The following is an 18,901-nucleotide window of genomic DNA, read 5'->3' as shown; positions in this document are numbered from 1 at the left end:
AGATGTCAAAAGTGACTCGAAGACACTATAGGTAAATTTAAGTGATGGACATTAATGACCTGTTGACTAGTGTCCTCTGAACTGGCAGTTTTATCCATCTGGGGCTCTGACACTAGCACAGGCATACCAGTTTCACATGTAGTCATCTGCAATGATTTGATACAAAAAATAATTGAAATATGTAAACCAATCAGTTAATTTCGTGTAAACATTGCATAATATTTTATGATTTTAATACATTTTCTAAAGGACACGTCTCTTGAGTTAAATGCATGCTGACACAACAGACTAAAAAGTAAGAATTCTACTATTTTCTCCTGCTTTGTCAACCTCTGTCTGCCTTTACACGTCTTGAATACACTGTGCTTTGTGGGGACATTTCACACATCTTGAATAGACCATGATTCATGGGGACATTTCACATACCTGTGCATATTCTCTTATCAGATACTTAACTGTGTTTAACTGAAACAAAACCATAAAAGGTGCATTGTGGGGACGTCGTAAATTCCCCAGACTCCAGTGACATTTTGCCCCAGGAAAATTAATCATCAAGGTTCAGATGTGTCCTAAATATCCCTTAATCATTAGCCACCTCCAAGCATTACAGAAAACTGTTTGGCAGACCTGATGCATAATAGATTCCCCTCTTAATGATCATATTCTTTTCATTTATCTGCATAAAGAAAACAACAGCAGACGTCAAAAGTGACTCGAAGACACTATAGGTAAATTTAAGTGATGGACATTAATTACCTGTTGACTAGTGTCCTCTGAACTGGCAGTTTTATCCATCTGGGGCTCTGACACCAGCACAGGCATACCAGTTTCACATGTAGTCATCTGCAATGATTTGATACAAAAAATAATTGAAATATGTAAACCAATCAGTTAATTTCATGTGAACATTGCATAATATTTTATGACTTTAATACATTTTCTAAAGGACATGTCTCTTGGGTCAAATACATGCCAACACAACAGACTAACAAGTAAAAATTCTACTATTTTCTCCAGCTTTGTCAACCTCTGTCTGCCTTTACACATCTTGAATAGACTGTGCTTTGTGGGGACATTTCACACATCTTGAATAGACCATGATTCATGGGGACATTTCACATACCTGTGCATATTCTCTAATCAGATACTTAACTGTGTTTAACTGAAACAAAACCATAAAAGGTGCATTGTGGGGACGTCGTAAATTCCCCAGACTCCAGTGACATTTTGCCCCAGGAAAATTAATCATCAAGGTTCAGATGTGTCATACATATCCCTTAATCATTAGCCACCTCCAAGCATTACAGAAAACTGTCGGCAGACCTGATGCATAATAGATTCCCCTCTTAATGATCATATTCTTTTCATTTATCTGCATAAAGAAAACAACAGCAGACGTCAAAAGTGACTCGAAGACACTATAGGTAAATTTAAGTGATGGACATTAATTACCTGTTGACTAGTGTCCTCTGAACTGGCAGTTTTATCCATCTGGGGCTCTGACACCAGCACAGGCATACCAGTTTCACATTTAGTCATCTGCAATGATTTGATACAAAAAATAATTGAAATATGTAAACCAATCAGTTCATTTCATGTGAACATTGCATAATATTTTATGACTTTAATACATTTTCTAAAGGACATGTCTCTTGGGTCAAATACATGCCAACACAACAGACTAGCAAGTAAGAATTCTACTATTTTCTCCAGCTTTGTCAACCTCTGTCTGCCTTTACACATCTTGAATAGACTGTGCTTTGTGGGGACATTTCACACATCTTGAATCGACCGTGATTCATGGGGACATTTCACATACCTGTGCATATTCTCTAATCAGATACTTAACTGTGTTTAACTGAAACAAAACCATAAAAGGTGCATTGTGGGGACGTCGTAAATTCCCCAGACTCCAGTGACATTTTGCCCCAGGAAAATTAATCATCAAGGTTCAGATGTGTCATACATATCCCTTAATCATTAGCCACCTCCAAGCATTACAGAAAACTGTTGGCAGACCTGATGCATAATAGATTCCCCTCTTAATGATCATATTCTTTTCATATGTCTGCATAAAGAAAACAACAGCAGACATCAAAAGTGACTTGAAGACTCTAGAGCTGAATTTTAAGAGATGGACATTAATTACCTGTTGACTAGCATCCTCTGAACTGGCAGTTTTATCCATCTGGGGCTCTGACACCAGCACAGGCATACCAGTTTCACATGTAGTCATCTGCAATGATTTGATACAAAAAGGAATTGAAATATGTAAACCAATCAGTTAATTTCATGTAAACATTGCATAATATTTTATGATTTTAATACATTTTCTAAAGGACATGTCTCTTGGGTCAAATACATGCCAACACAACAGACTAATGAGTAAGAATTCTACTATTTTCTCCAGCTTTGTCAACCTCTGTCTGCCTTTACAAATCTTGAATACACTGTGCTTTGTGGGGACATTTCACATACCTGTGCATTCTCTCAAATCAGATACTTAACTGTGTTTAACTGAAACAAAACCATAAAAGGTGCTTTGTGGGGATGTCGTAAATTTCCAGACTCCAGTGACATTTTGCCCCAGGATAATGACTCAACAAGGTTCAGATGTGTCCTAAATATCCCTTAATCATTAGCCACCTACAAGCATTACAGAAAAACTTTTTGGCAGACCTGATGCATAATAGATTCCCCTCATAATGATCATATTCTTTTCATTTATCTGCATAAAGAAAACAACAGCAGATGTCAAAAGTGACTCGAAGACACTATAGGTAAATTTAAGTGATGGACATTAATTATCTGTTGACTAGCGTCCTCTGAACTGGCAGTTTTATCCATCTGGGGCTCTGACACCAGCACAGGCATACCAGTTTCACATGTAGTCATCTGCAATGGTTTGATACAAAAAATAATTGAAATATGTAAACCAATCAATTAATTTCATGTAAACATTGCATAATATTTTATGATTTTAATACATTATCTAAAGGACATGTCTCTTGGGTCAAATACATGCCAACACAACAGACTAATGACTAAGAATTCTACTATTTTCTCCAGCTTTGTCAACCTCTGTCTGCCTTTACACATCTTGAATACACTGTGCTTTGTGGGGACATTTCACACATCTTGAATAGACCATGATTCATGAGGACATTTCACATACCTGTGCATATTCTCTTATCAGATACTTAACTGTGTTTAACTGAAACAAAACCATAAAAGGTGCATTGTGGGGACGTCGTAAATTCCCCAGACTCCAGTGACATTTTGCCCCAGGATAATGACTCAACAAGGTTCAGATGTGTCCTAAATATCCCTTAATCATTAGCCACCTCCAAGCATTACAGAAAACTGTTTGGCAGACCTGATGCATAATAGATTCCCCTCTTAATGATCATATTCTTTTCATTTATCTGCATAAAGAAAACAACAGCAGACGTCAAAAGTGACTCGAAGACACTATAGGTAAATTTAAGTGATGGACATTAATTACCTGTTGACTAGTGTCCTCTGAACTGGCAGTTTTATCCATCTGGGGCTCTGACACCAGCACAGGCATACCAGTTTCACATTTAGTCATCTGCAATGATTTGATACAAAAAATAATTGAAATATGTAAACCAATCAGTTCATTTCATGTGAACATTGCATAATATTTTATGATTTTAATACATTTTCTAAAGGACATGTCTCTTGGGTCAAATACATGCCAACACAACAGACTAACAAGTAAGAATTCTACTATTTTCTCCAGCTTTGTCAACCTCTGTCTGCCTTTACACATCTTGAATACACTGTGCTTTGTGGGGACATTTCACACATCTTGAATCGACCGTGATTCATGGGGACATTTCACACACCTGTGCATTCTCTCGAATCAGATACTTAACTGTGTTTAACTGAAACAAAACCATAAAAGGTGCATTGTGGGGACGTCGTAAATTCCCCAGACTACAGTGACATTTTGCCCCAGGAAAATTAATCATCAAGGTTCAGATGTGTCCTAAATATCCCTTAATCATTAGCCACCTCCAAGCATTACAGAAAACTGTTGGCAGACCTGATGCATAATAGATTCCCCTCTTAATGATCATATTCTTTTCATATGTCTGCATAAAGAAAACAACAGCAGACATCAAAAGTGATGTGAAGACTCTAGAGCTGAATTTTAAGAGATGGACATTAATTACCTGTTGACTAGCGTCCTCTGAACTGGCAGTTTTATCCATCTGGGGCTCTGACACCAGCACAGGCATACCAGTTTCACATGTAGTCATCTGCAATGATTTGATACAAAAAGGAATTGAAATATGTAAACCAATCAGTTAATTTCATGTAAACATTGCATAATATTTTATGATTTTAATACATTTTCTAAAGGACATGTCTCTTGGGTCAAATACATGCCAACACAACAGACTAATGATTAAGAATTCTACTATTTTCTCCAGCTTTGTCAACCTCTGTCTGCCTTTACACATCTTGAATACACTGTGCTTTGTGGGGACATTTCACACATCTTGAATCGACCGTGATTCATGGGGACATTTCACACACCTGTGCATATTCTCTAATCAGATACTTAACTGTGTTTAACTGAAACAAAACCATAAAAGGTGCATTGTGGGGACGTCGTAAATTCCCCAGACTACAGTGACATTTTGCCCCAGGAAAATTAATCATCAAGGTTCAGATGTGTCCTAAATATCCCTTAATCATTAGCCACCTACATGCATTACAGAAAACTGTTTGGCAGACCTGATGCATAATAGATTCCCCTCAAAATGATAAAGAAACAGTCTGTAATAAACACTAATGCTAACTAGCTAATGCTACATGTGCTTTGGCTAGCATCCGTCAACAAGTAGACAGTTTTAAAACATTAATAAATGGCTACATGATACATAACACTGTCATGTATTACACGGTATTTCAAGAAATCCTCTGAATACTTACTGAACACGCCACTTGCTCCAGGTATTCCTTAACATTGAATCATCTCTTCGACGTGTCATGGAGTTGAAAGCTGCAGTACTTTTACTAATTTGAGATTGAACGTGAACGTGCAGTTGACTTCCTCTCTGATTTCACAATAAAAGCGTACGGCCGGAAGTCACAAGTCCCTTACTAGCATTATTAGAAAATAATATACAGAAAACCAATCTGGAATATATGATTAATCTTCTTATTTTAATGGCAAAATACTATATCCATAAATACAAATTCACTAATTAGAAGCCACGTTTTATTGATTTTACTAATGAGATCAAGCAATACAATAAGTAAAACTAACAGCTCTTACTTCCCAAAAGGTTTTTTTTAAAACTTACATCTCAGCGCAGTGTCAGGTGTCTGACACCCCCTGATGTGAACCGGGTGTGGGAGGCTCTTGCCTTGCCTCGCCCACCGGGGACGCATGGGGCGCAAGGAAACCAGGCGAGGAGAGGAAAAGTTTTAATGATGGCGGCAGCGGGTCACAGCTGGATCAGCTGTCAGTTGGCTTTAACAGCTGTAGACATGCACTAATAATAATAATAATAATAATCATAGTCATAATAATAATAATAATAATAAGTGTTTTCTCTGTTTAACAATCACCTGCACATGAATAATAACCTGCATTCTGTATTTATACTGTGAACTGTGTCCTGCTCAGGGACACAGGAATGCCTTTATATGATTTATTCGTTGTTATTTGCATCTGTATAGACTACCGTGGTGATAAATTCATAATATAATATCCCAGAACGTGATTGTGTTGTGTTTTATTAGGTGAGATGATTAAGGGAAAATATAAATGTAAACTCAGATCAAACCTGCACTCAGGAATGTGAATGAAAAGTGTTTCTTGCTGACAGACTCCCATACTCTTTATTTTCTTTTTTTAAACTTGAAAAGTATCCATAATAAATCTAAATGGGGGAAATAACAGATAGTGAAAGGGAAAAAAAATTCTAGAATGATCTTTATTTACAGTTATTATAAATGTAGAAAGATGTTTGTGGTCTTTTTGTTGTTGAGACCCACAATAAAACAAATTATAACTACAAGGCATATCATAAGATAAATATAAAACTTGTGAGTGACACACTCAACATGAATAATCTGTTCTTTGTCTTCACTCTGTTATGAAACTACAGCATACATTAATACACAGGACAAGATATTACTATCTCTTGTGCCATAATCCTAGGTAGAAACACATTTAGTAGTCCAATTCAGATTAACAACCAGTAACCAACCAAGTGATATTACAATCACTTGCGCACTCAGTGCTGTTGGTTCCGCATGGCATTCCTAGCTAAAACATAACAAGTCCCTCAATGAACTCCCCAGCTAACATGCTTCCTTCTCATCCACATCCACTCACTTCCTTGCTCTGCTGCCTGCGACATGTTTTTAGCTGCCAGTTTCAAGCTCCGTCCACGAATACCCAAGTCGCTTAGCAGAGCAAACACAGACTTTGCAACAAAACCACGAAAGCCGACTTCTACCGGTGGTACACAAGCCCTCCAAGCCCTCTGCTCTGAATCTGCCGCTAGCTCAGAATACCTATTTTTCTTGCACTCGTTGGCTTCCTCAACTCTGTCTTCCAAGGGGACAGTGAGCTCAATAAAGTACACAACCTTCTGTGTATCAGACCACAATAATGAATCTGGTTGTAGCTGGGAGCTAGCAATATGATACGGAATGGTTAGCTGCTCGGTTGAGTCAGCCTTCAAATTCCAGTCCTCTTAGCTGTCCTATCTGCTACTTAATTGAGTTAATTTTCCCTCCCTCACGTACAAATTCAATTTGTCTAACCTCCTTACCAGCAACTGAAGAATTTACTTCTATCTATTTTTCCTCGAGTGCAGCTGCCAAACGTTTCAATGCCTGGTTGTGACGCCAGGTATAACACCCTTGAGAGAGACTAGCCTTACACCCTGACAGTATATGCCTGAGTGTAGACACACTGGAACACAGTGGGCAGGCAGGATCCTCACCCAACCACTGATTTAGGTTTTGCAGAGATGGCAGAACATCATAAGTGGCCCCGAAAATAAATCAAATTCTGCTTGCCTCCATGCTACACAACTCTCTCCACTTCAAAATTCTCTTTTCTACGCTTTCCCAGTTCACCCACTGTCCCTGCTTTGCCTGAGACACTGCCTTAGTACATCTTACTACCTCCTGATGATGTATGTCTTCTACCACCATACCTCTCTTTTCTTTTGCTCTTGCCTTAGCCCACCCAGTTTTCCCAGCACACAGTCCTAGGCCCCCACTGCCATGCTGCACCTGACCCACAATGTCTCTGTGCCTAAGGGCTGCCTGACCCTGCTGCACTGCATCTTTTGGGTTCCATTTCTTCCCCGTTTTAACCGTAGGCCCTACACCTCTAACCACTGGATCATTTCCAGGCAAACATTAGCACACTTGTACTCCTCTGACAGGCTAGATATTGGCAACTCCAATATACCTTCCCCATACAAGGCTACACTGCTTAGACAGCGTGGGACTCTGAGCCATTTCTAATAAATTAGTTGATGATCCTCTCCAACTTTTCTTTGAAATAGGAACCTCACACACTGTCAGTGGCCACATCAGCCTCGGCAACAACCCAAACTGCAAACACCACAACTTTAACTTTCCTGGGAGCCCTGACTTATCTATGCCTGAAATGCCTTGAATCATTTCCTGTCTCAACTCCTCATATTGGCCCTTATCGCTGAGGCTTGCATAATACCACCTTCCTAAACTTTTAATCGTTTTTTCTGTCACTGTTGGTATTACCTCCCCGTTTATGACAAACTTCTTGTCAACAATCTTCCCTTTAACAACTGAGATATTCCTAGACTTACTTGGTTTCACCTTCATTCTGGCCCACTGTAAATTACTATTTAACTTATCCAACAATCTACTGGTACATGGAGCTGTTGTTGTGATAGTCGTCATATCATCCATATAGGCCCTAATTGGTAGGAGGCGCAGCCCTCCCTGCAGCTTTTCTCCACCCACTACCCACCTTGAGGCTCTAGTAATAACCTCCATTGCCATAGTAAAGGCTCGTGGGGAAATTGTCCATAATGCCTATCTTCAACTGTTGCCAAGCAGTAGTGTACTCTGCTGTCGTAAAAACAGAGTTGCAAATCTACAAAGTAAGCTCTAACTAAACTCTTTATACTATATGGTACTTTAAAGAAATCAAAGACCTACCATATCAGACTATGTGGCATTGACCCGAAAGCATTTGCCAGGTCCAGGAAAACCACATACAGGTCTCTCTTCTCATGCCTGGCTGACTGGATCTGGTGCCATGCTGGTGTGTTCTAAGCACCTGGAGGATCCTGGGATTCCAGCCTTTTGCACCGAAGTGTCAATCAGCCTATTCTTTTCTAGGTAGCTAGACAACCTCTGTGCTACATCACTATAGAAAATCTTCCCCTCAACATTAAGTAGGCTAATAGGTCTAAATTGACTTATCTCTTCAGACTCCCTTTCTTTAGGAATGAAGATTCCCCCTTCTCTACACCATGCCTTAGGTATAACCTGCTTCTTCCACACTATCTTCATCAGCTTCCACAAATACAACAACACATCTGGCACAGACCGGTAGGGGACTCCATTCGGCCCAGGGGCTGAAGAGGCCCTTCCACGCCTTACTATCTCCTGAACGTCTTTCCGTCTTGGTGGGCTAACATCACACTGGCTGTCTATCTCACCAATAGGTGGCATATCAGGGGGGAGTGGTAGCTCTCTAAACCTTTCCTTATCTTTGTGCACTCCCTCCAAATAACCTTCAAGCTCCTACTTAGATGCAAGGCTACCGTTCTCCTTATTAAACAACATCTTCACAAACCTGAATCCCTCAACCAATCTTTGACATCTGCCTGTAAACCAATTTATTCCCTCCTTCTCATCCTCTCTGCCCTTCCTCCACTGCTTCTTAAGCTGTCTCCTCTCCCGAATAAGTCTATCCATCTCTTGTTGGCGCCTGGATTTAAACTACTTCAACCTCATGCTTCTTTCTTTTCTCAAAAGCGTCAAACCTCTCTGCACTATGATCATAGATGACATCTCCCATCTTGTCTAACTTCCTCTCCGTTCCTTTAAGCTTATCTAACACTCTAACCAAGTCACTGCTGATATCTTCCCACTTCTTAGTTTTGGCCACCCGTGGCCACTTAACTCTAGGTTTCTGTGCTCTAATCTTCTCTCTCTTTGGCTGGCTGGCCTCTCTACCCTCCTTAGTGCTAGGACTTACCTCTACACCAGGGGTGCTGATATCCTGAAAGCTATGAGTTCTTTCCTTTCGCTGGATTTCACCCGACTGACTTGACATACTCCTTAAGAAAATCATTTTCAATGCTGGGTCCCAGTGATGTTATGATGTATAAAATCAGTCCGATCAGCTGCAGCGTCTCTTCAATAACGGATATCCAGTCAGGGGGCAGGGTCACCGGTAAAAGACTTCCACAAAGGATGCTCTCCTGAATCCTGTGCATAGCTCCTCCGATATCCCTTCTCCATCCTCCCCTATCCTCATCCTCCCTCCTCCATCCACCCCCCCATCTTCCATCCTCTGTCCTCCATCCTCACTCCTCCATCCTCCAGCGGCAGTCCTGAGGCAGACTCAGAGGTCAGCCCAGAGCCCCACCCTGTCTGGAGGTTTGACTTTGCAATCTTTTCAACAGTTTCACATTGAGGACATCCAGGGGGATGTAGGGTGGTCATGCTGTAGAGGCCCAGCAATCAGGCTGCAGTACAAATCCCCACACACACATTAAGAAAATTCTCAGCCAAAGTAATCTGCCTATGGTGATAAAGCACGCTACATATATAATATATAGTCCTTCCCATTATATTTTTAGACATTTTAAATAAGGTGAACTTGTCAGTGGGGAGCTAACTAGTTCAGTAGTGGGGGCTAACTAGCTCTCTTACCCACTAGGTCTCTGTAGTCAGTCAAAGTTTACTATTTATCCTGTCAACTAATCAGAGGAAATATATTTACTGGTTGTCTACTTGTTATTATATGACTTAGCTTTCTTTATTCTTTTTATTTTTGTTTGACTTTGCTTCCCTGCACAAGTCCTTAGCACTGTAGTTGACATCTGCTGCAAATAAATGCCTCCAATAGCCTAATTATTGATTTACACTGATAAAAGTTATTTGTTTTTGAATACCTGCTTTATGGGGACCAAAAAGGGGCGGTACTGACCATATATGGTAGTGGTGTGTGTGAGAATCAGTACGTGCAGTACCAGCTCGGGACCTGTAGTTGGCGATACTGAGCAATCTGTGTGTGTGTGTCAAGATGGAAAATGGTGAATAATGGGCCAAAGCTAAAAATCACATAGGCACCTTTAGAATGACTCCAGCATTGATTTAAAATAAAAACCCTCATGGGGACCTCTATTTTGGTCCCCATGGTGTCTCAGGTCCCCACGGCGTGACTGTGTAAACAGATGAATGTCCCCACCAGTATAGGAATACAAGCACACACACACACACACACACACACACACACTAACATCCTGTGGGTCACTCAATGTGTGAGGAGCCTCAGACTGAAACTTAAAAAAATTCTGTTATTTCCCTCCAGTCTTTCTCCTTTCTCTTCTTGTCTCTGTGCGTTTATGAAGCAGAATCATAAAACATGGACTGAGAAAGGAATAGTGTGTGTGTGTGTGTGTGTGTGTGTGTGTGTTTGTGTGTGTGTGTGTGCTACCTGACGGACCATTTTTGCTGCAAACATTGCTGGTAGACTATTTGAAATGAGGGGCCTGGCCGGGCCACATGTGATTTTAGGGGTATGAAATATATCTGAAATACATCTAAAAGCAGTGAACCTGAAGATTTATCTAAGAAGCAGCTCAGCACTGTGTGTAAAGTTTTTTTCTTGTCATAAATCCATAATAAATATTGTGTTTTGGTGAGAAGCCTGTTCATAGAGTTTATAAGGGCTTAGAACATTATGATGAAAGTATTTGAAACCTTTTTCATTTTCCATTATTTCTCATTATTAAATGCAGCTATTTTTGGATTGATAATATTTGTTGTACAGGTTTGGTGTTGAATTTAAATGAATAACATTTTTGACCACTTAGGATTTAATACAAATGTTCTAATATTTCTGGAAATTGGATGGCAAGCTTTTTTTTATTGAAACTGTTGAGAAACCCTGTTATTGTCAGTATTCCTATAGGAAAGCCATCTGCTCTAGTTTGTGAGGCTCTTATTTTCCTAAAGGTTATGACAGCTCATTTTTTACAGTGAGCTCAAGCTCGAATTAAAGCACATTTTAAGTAATATGGTAAAAAAAAAAAAAAAACCTCCAAAGAAAAAAAACTGTTCGGTTTTTCTTTTTTCTCTCAAAATGACCAGAAACCTGTGTGTGTGTGTGTGTGTGTGTGTGTGTGTGTGTGGTTGTATCCAAACTGTATTTGTATCATTTGTATATGTATTTGTAGCTGCGTCTCATTAAAGTAAAACGGCTACTACGAAGACTAATATCATCACACATTAATGCATTTGGGCTCATTGAATCTGCAAGAGTCAACTTTCCAGTCATACCCAATTCCTTCAATTTCAACATTGAATATTTCTTCATACTGGGGTGCATAAACAAATACAATGGGCAAAAATAACACATTTGTACTGCATGAGAGAATGCATGTTTTTTGCCCCAAATGACAATAGATTAGCATAATGTGAGCATGTCTATAAAGAGGAGACTCTTGGGTACCTGTAGAATTACAGTACAATTACAGTTACAATTATCATGGCAACACAATGTTAAATAACTTCTTCAATCAGCCTCCCCCCCTTCCCTAGTCTGCTCCAGTGACATCACCGATGATGTCACCCAGGGAAAAAAAGGACGAAGTGGCTGGGCGCCTCTTTCCTTTATCCTGAGCACCAGGTGAGTATGGTGAGACAGTGAAACACTTTCTTTTCATGGAAAACAACAGACATTTTCTGGGTGACCGTAAACTTTTGACACATATACAGTGAAAAAATTGATTAGACCACCTTTGTTTTCATCACTTTATTGTTCATTTTAATGCCTGGAACATATAAAGGTACATTTGTCTCGACAAATATGATGGGAACAACAAAAATAGTTCATAAGAGTTTAATTTAGAGCTGATATCTAGCCATGTTCCATGGTTTTCTTGATAATTTTGGTTATTATCAAGAAAACCATGGAAAATGGCTAGATATCAGCTCTTAAATTAAACTCTTATGAGTTATTTTTGTTATCATTATATTTGTCCAAACAAATGTACCTTTAGTTGTACCAGGCATTAAAATGAACAAGAAGAGGCCAGAGGCCAAGGGACCCCTTTGTAAATGGCCATGTCAGTTTTTCTCAAGCTACAATTTAACTTTGGAGCACAACTTGACTGCCCGTCAAGGCAGTATGACATATTACAGGTCCCCCCCCTTGGAACCGCCAGTGTTTGGAACGATGTGAGGCCAGCAGCATCTGCTTTCTGGCCTTCATCTCATTCACACACACATACACCTCAAGCTCTGTACCATAATTCTTAATGAGAAAAAGATTAAATTGGACTTATGAGGAAGGCAGCGCTGTGATTCTGGCCAAGGGTGTCTCTTAAAAATGCATCAACGCTCATTACATTGTGCTTAATGGGCTTCGAAGAAATGTGTCCCCTTACCATTTTGGTCACGGATTAGGAAAAGTGCTCATAATAGATACAAATGAAGTCACGAGTAGAGCTGGACACACAAACTAACACACTCACATGCTGCCTGGGACTCTTCTCTTGGACTGTCAAACAATATCTCATCCACGGTTTGACTAAAATTGGCTGCAGATATGTTTCACAGGAAATAAGCAATAAGTTATGATTAAAAAATGATGGAGAACCTCAGCCCCCAATTAGGATAGAGATTGTTTCCAACATCTGAAAAGAGCTGGACGTTCTCGTCCGCTGATGTTCCAGACATATGTGATCGCCGTTCCCAGCCAAGGCCTGCACACACAGAGGCTGTCAGCTTTCCATTGCTGTTAATGGCTGAAAACTTTTATCAAACTTTTAATGACTGGAAACAAAAAATGCCTTTATTTTACACTGGCAGCCACATAAAGTCGCACAGGTTCCAGTGGCTTTATATTTATCCTAGCTTATTTAGCATATGAATAAAATGGTTGTGTAAGTTTCAAAATCGATTCAAAACAAGTACAATGAGGCCAAAAAATGACTTGAAGTGGTCAATGATCCCATTGAACAGAACTATAATTATCTAGTTCTCCATCTGGTCGTGTGGCCTCCTGTGCCAGGAGTGGACCTCCTGCTGTCTGCTGTCTGAGCACGGCCAAACACAGTTAAGCTTCTCAAATGAGGTCAAAGGAGCGGGCTTGGCACCGCTTAAGATACAGGCCTGGACATTGTAGTTTTCAGTGCTATCCATGTTGGCCAAATATGTCCGGTCCCATAGCTCTTGCTGTAATTTATCTTAATTTGTTATTGTGTTTATTTTCTTTTGTAATTTCCCAGCTGATATTTAAAATGTTGCGTGTGGAGAACATGCCTACGTGTGTGCAATCAGAAAGTTGAAGCTCTTGAAAAGTTTCAAATAAAGGAGTCGGTCGGCAGTGAATGAACCACCTTAGGACTGGCCTTGTACAGTTTATTTAATGGCTTTTTCTTGTCAGATCCATAAATTGTGTAAAAATAATGTCACCGTGATGTCACTCATTAGTTTGTTTAGAAGTTCTGCATTTTGATCATCGCCATATTGGGTTTTTGCAACCAATGCAGGTCAGACCAGGAAATGGAATGCCGCTATGTCAGCAATTGTGGGACGAGAGTGTCTTTTTTTCCAACTGTATGATGAACAAGACATTTTTAGGTGACTGGAAGACGAAAACTTACAGGTTGCTGTGGTAACCCCACCCTAAAGCATACCCTGCTTTATCGTAATTTTTACTCTAAATGTGACCATAATTTACAAAATAAACATTATGCTGTATTGAAGTAGACTTGAAAACTCATTGTCATAACGTTTACTGAGGGACGAAGAATGGTCGTTTTGCTATTGACTCTCGTTTGCAGTAGAGTCGCCCCCTGCTGGCCATTAGAAAGAATGCAGGTTTAAGGCACTTCTGCATTGGCCTCACTTTACAACCCCAGAGGTTGCTGCTTGGTCAAAACCTGGAGCCTACAGTACCCACAATGCAATTTGAAAACAAACAGTGCATCATTTATATTGAGATTGGAATTGCATTTGTTTTATTTTTCAGATAATATGGTGCTAAATTGTAATAATCTCTCCTCTGCTGTAGTACAACTACCAGCACCAGAATTATTCTCCTGCTCCAGTTTCTTATTGTTTTTATTTAAGTTGAATTTTCTTCTAACTTATCCATATTTGTATATTATAAATATGTTACACTGTTGTTCAGTGACTTGAAGCAGAAACAACCATCAAAGATATTTTTTTCTGTTTTCTATTTATATGTAAAAACAATCTTACACATTTAAACTTGATAAATAGGGATAGATAAATATAGATAAAACAATAGGAGATGGCTGAAATGGAAAAAACAAGATCGAGCTGGAAGATAAGCTCAATGAATTCCAGGAAAATCAATGTCAAAAACACTGTTTTTAAACAGTGATCCTTTCATATTACATGTCATTTAGCTGACGCTTTTGTCCAAAGCGACTTACAATAAGTGCATTCAACCTGAGGGTTAGCGTGCTATATGTTAAAGAAGAGAAGAAGAGAAAAGAAGAAGAGCATTCTTTAAAAATATGTTAGGTGATCATGACTTTACTGAGGTATTGTCATATACTTTAAACAGAACAGTTTTCAGCTTCATTATTCTTGTATGCACCTTTACACAATGCAAAAAATATGATATGATACAAATGTTCAAATCAAATCCAAATTATAGGCTTAAACTACCCTATATGACCTCATGTAAAAAATTATTTATTAGGGCCAATTGTATTTTGCACTAAGATTTACAGTACTCACAACCCAACTAACTATTAAAAAAATTTAAACAATTCGAAAAACACAGTGAAATATAGACTGCTTTATGTATTTACTCTATGTATGGATTAAGTGTGTCACAATACCAAAAACATTTTGTTTGCCTTTTGTTTTAAATAGCTTCATGAATTATTTTTTTGTGACATAAATATTTCATGCCATATTACAATCAAATCGACTAAAGTCATCATGACTCAAAAAAAGAAGAAGAAAAAAAGCAATTCGGTGTTATGCACTTCGGTGTGTTCAGCAGAGAGCAGCTTTAACCTGCCAATACTAAATGCAAAGCACTGTCATTAGTTTTAATGAGGAGGTGCAAGGGAGCTTGTGCTGGCATGGACAATGAGTCTAGAGTGAAAAACAATCAACTGTCCAATCACAGCTTGTGAGCAGATCCACGGGCCAAAGTTACAGATCACCATGTATTAATATAAAATATAAAAACAGGTTTTAAAAATTGCTTTGCTACATCAGATAACCATGCACCACCCTCTAAAATAACCGCTAACCAACCAGTTTTATTTTGCATAAAAATAAAGACATTTCCACCTTAATTTGGGTTCATAAAAAACATTTTTTTCAAATTGTTTGATGCCTTGATGCCCTAAATATGTTCCTCCCCCAACATTCAAACAAAATCTACACCTTTTTGAGTGTGTATTGAGTGTAACTTTTGTAAAAAAAAAACCCTTAGAAGATACCCTTAAAGAGCATTTTCAAATCATAAGAAATTCAAATAATCTGGCTTTCAGTCTTACAAAAAAAAGGACTTCTAGCATTTTGAAAAATGTGGGTCATGATTTTTTTTAAATGTATCTTTGAATTTCAAGCAATATGAAGAGTTGAGCCTCTCATGTATACAAACGGCCTTCAGCCATTCCAACCCAGACATACTTATACTGTTTGCGAGTAGTGCTGTAATATATAAATTCCATTTGGAAGATACATCTGTAGCACATATGCTGCTAACGTCGGAAGACAAAACAACTGCGGCTTGCAAACTAATCCTCAGCAATATTCCCACTGTTTAAATGATAGCCCTGTGGTGTCATGTTTCATTTATATGTTGCTGCAAAGCCTTCAGGCTCCTTCAATACATGATGCAACTGGACGTGCACACAGAAACACTTTCAGATAACTGAGTGTACAAACTGAGGAGTTTATACAGTTCGGACACACACACACACACACACACACACATACTCACACACACACACATTTCTATACTGCCAACAGTGGACCGGCACCCTGCCCTCACCTAGTGGGGACTTCTGTTTCTAGTCATTCTGAAAAAACTGAAACAGAACAGAAATGTTACGTTGGAGGTCTTTTACCATAATATTACTGCAAATGCTTAATTTTTTTTTATTTTTACTTTTTTTTTACCTTTAAAGAAATGTAATCACAAAAGTAAAGAAGAGTGCATGGAACAGAATGCACTAACTATTTCATTTAATTAATGTTTGTTTACTGCAAATACTTTCTTTGCTTCTTTCAAAAAAGTGATAATTAAATTTTAATGCTATCAATTTTTGAACATTTGCCTGTGATGCAAATATTACAAAAATATTCATGGATGCTCTAATTAAAACTAAATATTTTACCTGAAAAGCAGTTACGAGGCTGATGCACACGCGCGCACACACACACACACACACACACACACACACACACACACACACTGTTGAGACTGTAGAGCTCAAGGCACACTTTCTCACTCTGCATAAGAGTCAATGTTGTTCTTCACTCAGTCAGTCATTCACTCAGCAACACTGTTCAAACAATCAGTCTCCTTGTCCAAACATGTTAATCCAGCTACTTCATCCTTATTCCCATGGACACTGACTGCCCCGAGCACACACACACACACACACACACACGGGTGTCAGCAGCATTAGTGAGCCTCTTCAAACAAATTCCCCCTTTTTACATATTCAAGTGAGAAGCGAATCAGATAACACTGCTGGGACTTTACATGATGTGGGAAAAAACGGGTGGATTTTTCTCATTGGAAATAGAAATAAACACGGCTTTCGGGAGACTATCGGGATGTTTTGTTTTATGTTTTCTCGTGTTCCTTGAAAAGATTTTCGTAGTAGGAAAATACAAAATGTTTTACATAATTTAATACTGTGACATCTACAAAAAAAAGATTTGCATTTATTTTAAACTCCAACACTGGTGTCATGCTGGTGCAGAGCTCAGACTACAGACTAACAACTGCTGTTCTAATGCTGACGTTTGAATTTGCAGCCAGATATAAGTCATTAGAAATGGCTGGCAGAGAGGCCATTATAAGCCACTCTGTTGACACTGTGTTCAGTGTGAGTGATCAATAAATTTTATATGTATGTCATATTGATTGTTGTGGCATGTTATTTGCACTGTAGTTTAAGAGAAGCACATTTAAGAGATAAATTGGTTCAGTTATTTTTCACATCTGAAATACATAATATATCAAGCAGCTCATTTCCTTCAAGGAGATTTACAGACATGAAAGCCCATTGCTGTCAACATTTCAAAAACACATAAAGTATTGATTTCTATGTGGCAAACTATAGAAACAAAGAATTAAATGTTGAATAAATAAATAAGCAAATAAACAATCACATAAATAAAATGCACAAAATATATAAATTGAGCCAAAATGTGTGGAATTGTGTTAGAAGTAAAAAACATATGATAGTATATTATTCCATCACTGTTATTTTAGTTTTATAGTAGTTAATTGTATATTTACAGGTGCATCTCAATACATAAGAATATCATGGAAAGGTCAATTTCCAGTAAATTGAATAGTCAAATATCCATTTCAAGTCAAATAGCCCCAACCAAGTATTGAGTGCACATAGATGGACATATTTTTCAGAGGCCAACATTTCCATATTAAACATACTTTTTTTGAGACACTGAATTTTAGGTCTTCATTAAATGTAAGCCATAATCATTATAATTAGAAGAAATTAAGACATGAAATGTCTCATTCTGTCTGAAATGGATCCGTATAATGTTTTATTTCAACTTTTTGAATTGAATTACTGACATAAAAAATACAATTTATTGAGATGCACCTGAAGTAATACTTTCTAAATGTCCCTTTTCAGAAGTCTGAGACACTTTCATTTCATGCCACTTTCTCTTTCATAATGTCACGTTTCATAACAGTGGTGCTGTCACCTCCCTGTCACCATCCAGCAAGTCACATGACCCCTGCCTAAACTCAGCAACTGCAGCCAGATTTAGCTAGCTAGCACCTGACATCTTCTCACGTGGGTAGCTTGCTAACTAGTTTGTTGTTGGTTTGGTTGATTACGCAAGACTGTATATAAGAAACCACCATGGCATTCCCCATTGGTTTGTCCACTAACAGTTTAAAACCTTGAAGCTAAGTTCTAAATCGAATCCATTTTCCTTTTATTTTAGTTTGTACTCCAGCGGCCCTCACAAAGTATGCTCTATGCATACAGTTGGGACAAAAGGTTTGTGGGTAAAAATAGCCAGAAAAGCCTGCTGGCTTGCAGACTGCAAATTGCAACTGGATGTAGGACATCAAACTGCATTTGACATACTACACTAATAGTACGGTAGTATAGGTATTGGAACACACAGTGACATTTTCAGACTGGTCTCCCCTCAAAAACACCAATATAAGGTGTTTGAACATGCAGCAAACTCTCTTGCTGTTGTAGTCGTGTAACCTTACTTAATGGAAAAAATATGTTTTGGGTTATTTAATCATTTAAGTTATTATTATATACAATAATTATTTCATTATTATTTATGGAACTTTCACTATAATTTATGCATTCATTTTCATGTGTTATATTTAAGTTGATATTACTTGTCCCCTTGCCAAAGTTAATTAGTTCCTACC

The sequence above is a fragment of the Centropristis striata genome, chromosome 18, assembly GCF_030273125.1.
Source record: "Centropristis striata isolate RG_2023a ecotype Rhode Island chromosome 18, C.striata_1.0, whole genome shotgun sequence".
In the NCBI taxonomy this organism is placed as follows: Eukaryota; Metazoa; Chordata; class Actinopteri; order Perciformes; family Serranidae; genus Centropristis; species Centropristis striata.
Note: the sequence above shows the minus strand (reverse complement) of the source record.